The following is a 6,059-nucleotide window of genomic DNA, read 5'->3' on the forward strand; positions in this document are numbered from 1 at the left end:
TTATTGTCCATCCATACATTGGAAGTTCAAACGTATGTTGGCATGGCGGTTTTTCTTTCCTTTTTTTTTTTTTTTTTAACGATTTCTAAGTTTTTATTTTTTTTTATTTTGTAGTAATGAATATTTCATCTTTTGATGCATAAATATTAGTTTGCACAATTAAATGGAATCAAATAGTGTTAAATTATCCACGTGTTCTATTCATACAAAGCATCGAATTTTATCACAAATCCCAACTAGGAATAAGGCTTAACCTGTTCATCTGTTCCATATTTTTGTTTTACTGTGCTTTTATTTCAATTTTTAATAATTATATTGCAAAGCAGTTATTATTTATTTAGTTAGTTATTTGAATGTCGGTAAGAGACTGCGCTAATATCAGAATGTAGTATCTGTTCTGGATAATAACGCCGTTTCAAGTTGCATGTAATTTTATCGGAAAGACGATACAGTAGCTCAAACATTGTAATAAAAAAGATTTTGACATGCTGAACAGATTGGCGTTAAAATCAATTAATTATTACGTACGAAATAATAAAATAAGATAACACATTTTAAATGAATAAATTAGCCGATATTAAAAACCGACCTTTTAAAATGGAAATTGGTTCAGACAAGGCAGCAAGCTATTTGATGTAAAAAATAATTAAAAAAACACAACTACATAGTAAAAAATACCAAACGATAAGTGTGAGATTAACAGATTATTAGGTGCTTGTTAAGACAAATTGACTTTTTTTTTTTTAAACATGTCGTTTTAAGCAACAACAATATTACGTATTTAATTGTCATGCTAAAAATAGTAATATATCTATAGCAACTGCTATACCCAGCTGAAATAAATCCCCGGCAGGAACATATCATAGCAATCACCGCTTCAACGCCCACACACATGAAGAACGTGTAGGTATATGACGGCGTGATGCGACCACACGCATACATAAAACAAAAGGAACTATGTTACGCTCCCTCACGTAGAAATACAGTGTACAGGCTGGAAAGTGCGAGGAGGCCTATATTTAAAGAGTTGCCCACCAAAATTCAAGTTAGTTTCCTCTTCGCTTTCTCAAGAACACCACATATTCAAGATAACTCCGTCACCGGGAGATGTTAACCTTCCCCTCCATCCTGATGTTATGCGCAATGCAAATGAACTTTAATTCTCATCATGGAAAGTTACCACATTGAACAGGAATTTAAATCTTCCTTTAAACAATTTTATTTCAAACTACTGTTCTTATGATATGCACGCATTTGCTTATATGATTTGTGGGCTGTTTTTCTCAAAAAATAACCACATTAACGTGTTGCACCTGGATTATAAATAATCAGTAATTTCAAACCTTGTGCAAATCTCACAATATCCTCACTGTCGTTAGTTTATGTTTGTTGTTATAAGTAATTGATAACCAAGTTATGGTTTTATTTAATATAGAACTTTATTGACATATTTACATAAGAAGAGAGATTGTACGTGTGTAGAGGTCTACGCCATGTTGTCGAATATTTATGTATTAGGCGGTTGACATCAATATTCATACGCCATGATTTACTTGTTACGCGTATGAAAGTAGTTCTATGATAACACTACATCCCCCTTACCAGAAGAAAGAAAAGTAGTACACATTGTTCAGATGTTTATTGTTTAAATCTGTTTGGTCTATGGATTTCACGACCATGTCTTGTTATGTTTCGTGTGTGTTTCTTAGTGTTTATTTGGTTTGAGATGCTTGTGTTAGGGAGTCCAGATTGAGATTGGGTTTGGTCACTTCAGTGACCATGTTTATGGGTTGCTTTTCCATCTGCTCTGATATGGACTCTTACGTCTTTTTGACGATCCATCTGGCAATTTGAGGATGTACGATCTAGGTTCTGTACATTTGCTGAGAATTGTTGCTGGTTTCCATTTTCCAGTTTGGTTATCCCACATACGTACGTGTTGTCCAGAGACAAGTGCTGGTAAGTCATGGGCTGTTTTGTCGTGATCGGTTTTTTGTATATCCTGTCTGTGCTTTAGTTCTTCGTGGATATGGTCACGGTTGGGAAATCTGTGATTCGTGATTTTTGCAATCAGGTTCGATTTCATGATGCGACTGTTTAGAAGTTCAGCTGGGCTTGGAAGTTTGTGGCTGATAGGCGTTGTTCTTAAACACAGCATTGCAAGATTAACATCTCTTTTTGCTTGCTTTGCTTTGACTATTGTTCTTTTAATGGTTTGAATCTGTCGTTCAATAAAACCATTTGATTTAGGAAACCTTGGAGATGATGTGATATGATCGAATTGCCATTGTTGAGCAAATTCTTTAAATGCTTCACTGGAGTACTGTGGTCCGTTATCACTAATAACTCTGGTGGAAATACCATGTTCTGAAAATATCTGCTTCATTGTTGATATGACCATTTTGCTTGTGGCCATGCCATACATTTTTTGTATGATTGGGAATTTACTATAATAATCGGCAATTATGAGGTATTCCTGGTCGTTACAGTAGAACAAGTCAGTGCCAACAACTTTCCATGCTCTGCTAGGGATGTCATGTGGTTGTAAAGTTTCCTTTGGTTGGGCTGGGAGGTTTTCCTGGCATATTGAACACTTTTTGATCATGTTCTCAATATCAGTGTTAATTCGCTCCCAGTATACAGTATCTCTAGCTTGCAGACGTGTCTTTTCGATACCTTGATGTCTGTAATGTAGTTGGTCCAGGATAGTTTTCTGCTGGTTTTCAGGGATAATAATCCTTGAGCCTTTCATGATTATGCCATCACTGACAGATAACTCATCTCTGTATGACCAGTATGACCGAATTGTCGGTGGTATTTCCTTAATTGAGTCTGGCCATCCTGTTGTTATGGTTTCATGTAATTGGTTGAGTATTGGATCAGCCTTTGTTTCCTTTTTTATTTCATTCAGGCGTTCGCTCCTGAATCTCACCAAGTCAACTCGAATATCTAAGTCGATCATGTCAGTGTTTTGAGTACTGGGGAGGCGACTTAGTGTATCAGCTACAGTCATTTCTTTGCCTGGTATGTATTCTATTTGTATCTGGTATCCCTGTAATTTGGTCATCATCCGTTGTAGCCTAGGAGGTGCACTGGTCAGTGATTTCTGTAGTATCATGACCAAGGGTTTATGATCGGTGTGTACCTTGAACTTCCGTCCATATAGGTAGACATGATATCTGTGGACACCAAATACAATTGCTAGAAGTTCCCTTTCTATGCATGCATACCGTTGCTCAGTGTCTGTTAGAGACTTTGATGCATATGCAATAGGTTTTTTGTTTTGCATTAATGCTGCTCCCAGTCCTTTTAAACTCGCATCAGTTTGTAGTATTGGTACTTCATTCGTGTCAAAGTATGTTAATGTGGAGTCTTTGGTGATTATTGTTTTAAGTGTTTCAAAGCATACCTTGTGATGCTCTTCCCAGAGAAAAGGTACGTCTTTCTTCGACAAGCCTCTTAATGTATGTGTCTTGTCAGCCAAATTTGGGATGAATGGTGATAAATATGTGACAAGGCCTAAGAATTCTTGTAGTTATTTTTTGCATGTTGGATATGGCATGTCTTGTAACATATATATATATGTCTTATTTTCACTATATATCATTGTGCTGACAAAAGAAGAACTCTCTTCTATGCCTTCCGGAAGCAAATTACTTCCCTTACCGGAAGCGAATTATTTCCCTTTAGTTTTTATCCTATGTATGAAATGTAGAACACGTGGACTCGCTTCTCCGCGTTGTTCTTAGTGAAATAAAGCTTACTTTAAGCTCACTCAGTTCTCCTGTCCTATTTATCACAATTTATTTCACTAAAGAACTATGGAGAAGTACCTGAAACCCGAATGCCTTGATTTGGAACCCACAAAGGTGGACACAGCCGATATATAGCGACACTGGAAGAGGTCGTTTGTTATATTTATCGAGGTGGTTAGTGGTCCGCAACTGACAGACGAGTTAAAACTCAATTTATTAATCAACCTGGTGTCTCCAGCGATTTATAAACACATTTCTGATGTTAATGACTACCAGAGAGCTATGAACACCCTAGAAGAGGTTTTTGTTCAACCTAAAAACAGCATCTTCTGTCGTCATTTACTGGCAACGCGTCGTCAACAAAGAAACAAAAGCGTGGACCAGTATTTACAGTCCTTAAAAGAACTTGCTAAGGATTGTAACTTTCAGGCTGTGTCGGCGATACAAGCGAGGGATGAATACATCAGGGATGCATTCATAAACGGAATCGAGTCATCCCACATCAGACAGAGGCTCCTGGAGAACAAGAAACTCGACCTGCATACTGCGTTCGACCAGGCTCTCACGCTCGAGACAGCTCAAAAACAGTTGTCATCGTATGCTCAGTCGGACTCCTTGACTGCGTCGATATCTGCAGTCGGAACGGAAGAAGACGACAACCAGTCTAGATGCGAGGAGCAACCCACAGTAGCGTCGCTCTCAGGACAGAAATGCTTCTTCTGTGGAAACGCAAGGCATGACCGGGCGAGGTGCACCGCCAGAAATTCTTTTTGCAAAAACTGTAAGAAGAAAGGGCATTTCACTCATGTCTGCAGATCGCCAACGGCTGCTGCTGCTGCTGCTATAAACTACGGTGAGTCTCTTCTTGCTTTGTCAGTTCCTTCTCTTAACTTTTCGGAGTGTCTCTCTCGTTCGTCCTTATGGGGAAAAATCAAAGGTGAACCCATGAGGATACTCATCGATACTGGGAGCTCAGAAAATTTTATCCATCCTGACAAAGTTAAGGTACTCGGGTTAACGGTCCTGCCAAGTTCCGAGAAGATTTTGATGGCTAGCAGTTCTCATTCGTCCTCTACTCTCGGTCATTGTGTTGTATCTCTGGGTCTGAATGGAAGGGAGTACGATAATGTCAAGTTATCGATTATGGCCAACCTGTGCAGTGATGTAATTCTCAGACATACATTTCTGAACCAACACTCGTCGGTAGAAATACCTTTCGGAGGACCCCTCCCCCCTCTCACTGTTTGTGGGCTTACCGCCATTAAAAATGTCCCTTACCCGTCTCTCTTTACAAACTTAACCCCAGACTATCGCCCAATTGCGGTTAAATCCAGGAGACATACCCTACCAGATGCCAAATTTATTAAATCGGAAATAACTCGCATGCTAAAGGAAGGTATTATAGAGCCCTCTCAATCTCCATGGCGAGTCCAAACGCTCATAGTGACTCCTGAGAATCACAAGAAGAGACTTGTTGTGGATTACTCTCAAACGATAAACTGTTTCACTCTCCTAGATGCTTATCCTCTTCCTCGAATGGAGGACATGGTAAATGAGATTGCCACTTATCAAGTGTTTAGCACTCTTGATCTAACTAGTGCTTATCATCAAGTTGCAATCAAGCCAGAAGAACGAAAATACACAGCCTTCGAAGCTTCTGGATCCCTGTACCAGTTTCGGTGAATTCCGTTTGGAGTAACCAATGGAGTAGCTAGCTTCCAACGAATAATCGACGATATCATCAAACGAGAAAACCTCTGAGGAACCTTTGCCTACATCGACAATGTTACAGTTTGTGGAGAAAATCAGGCAGATCATGATGCTAATTTAAAATGTTTTATGAAGGCTGTAGAGAAATATGGACTGACACTGAATGAAAGCAAGTGTCACTACTCTCTTGTTTCAGTAGACTTGCTCGGCTATACAATAAGCAAAAGTTCGGTAAAACCAGACACTGACAGGCTTAAAGGGTTGATGGACTTGCCTGTCCCTCAGGATTCTCCTTCTCTTCGACGAGCTATGGGAATGTTCTCCCACTATTCAAAGTGGATATTTAACTTCTCTGAGAAACTACATCCCCTAACTAAGATTACCAACTTTCCCCTCTCTAAGGAACAAACCGACGCCTTTAGGGACCTAAAGAAAGATATTGCTAAATCCTCTCTAGTAGCCATAGACTCCTCTCTTCCCCTTGAGGTTGAAACTGATGCCTCGGAACATGCCATCGCTGCCTCTCTGACCCAGAACTCTCGGCCAGTGGCCTTCTTTCCCAGAACATTAACCTCCGCCGAGCAAAAGCACTCC

This window comes from Euprymna scolopes, chromosome 7 (assembly GCF_053919585.1).
Source record: "Euprymna scolopes isolate OS-2025 chromosome 7, ASM5391958v1, whole genome shotgun sequence".
Classification (NCBI taxonomy): Eukaryota; Metazoa; Mollusca; class Cephalopoda; order Sepiida; family Sepiolidae; genus Euprymna; species Euprymna scolopes.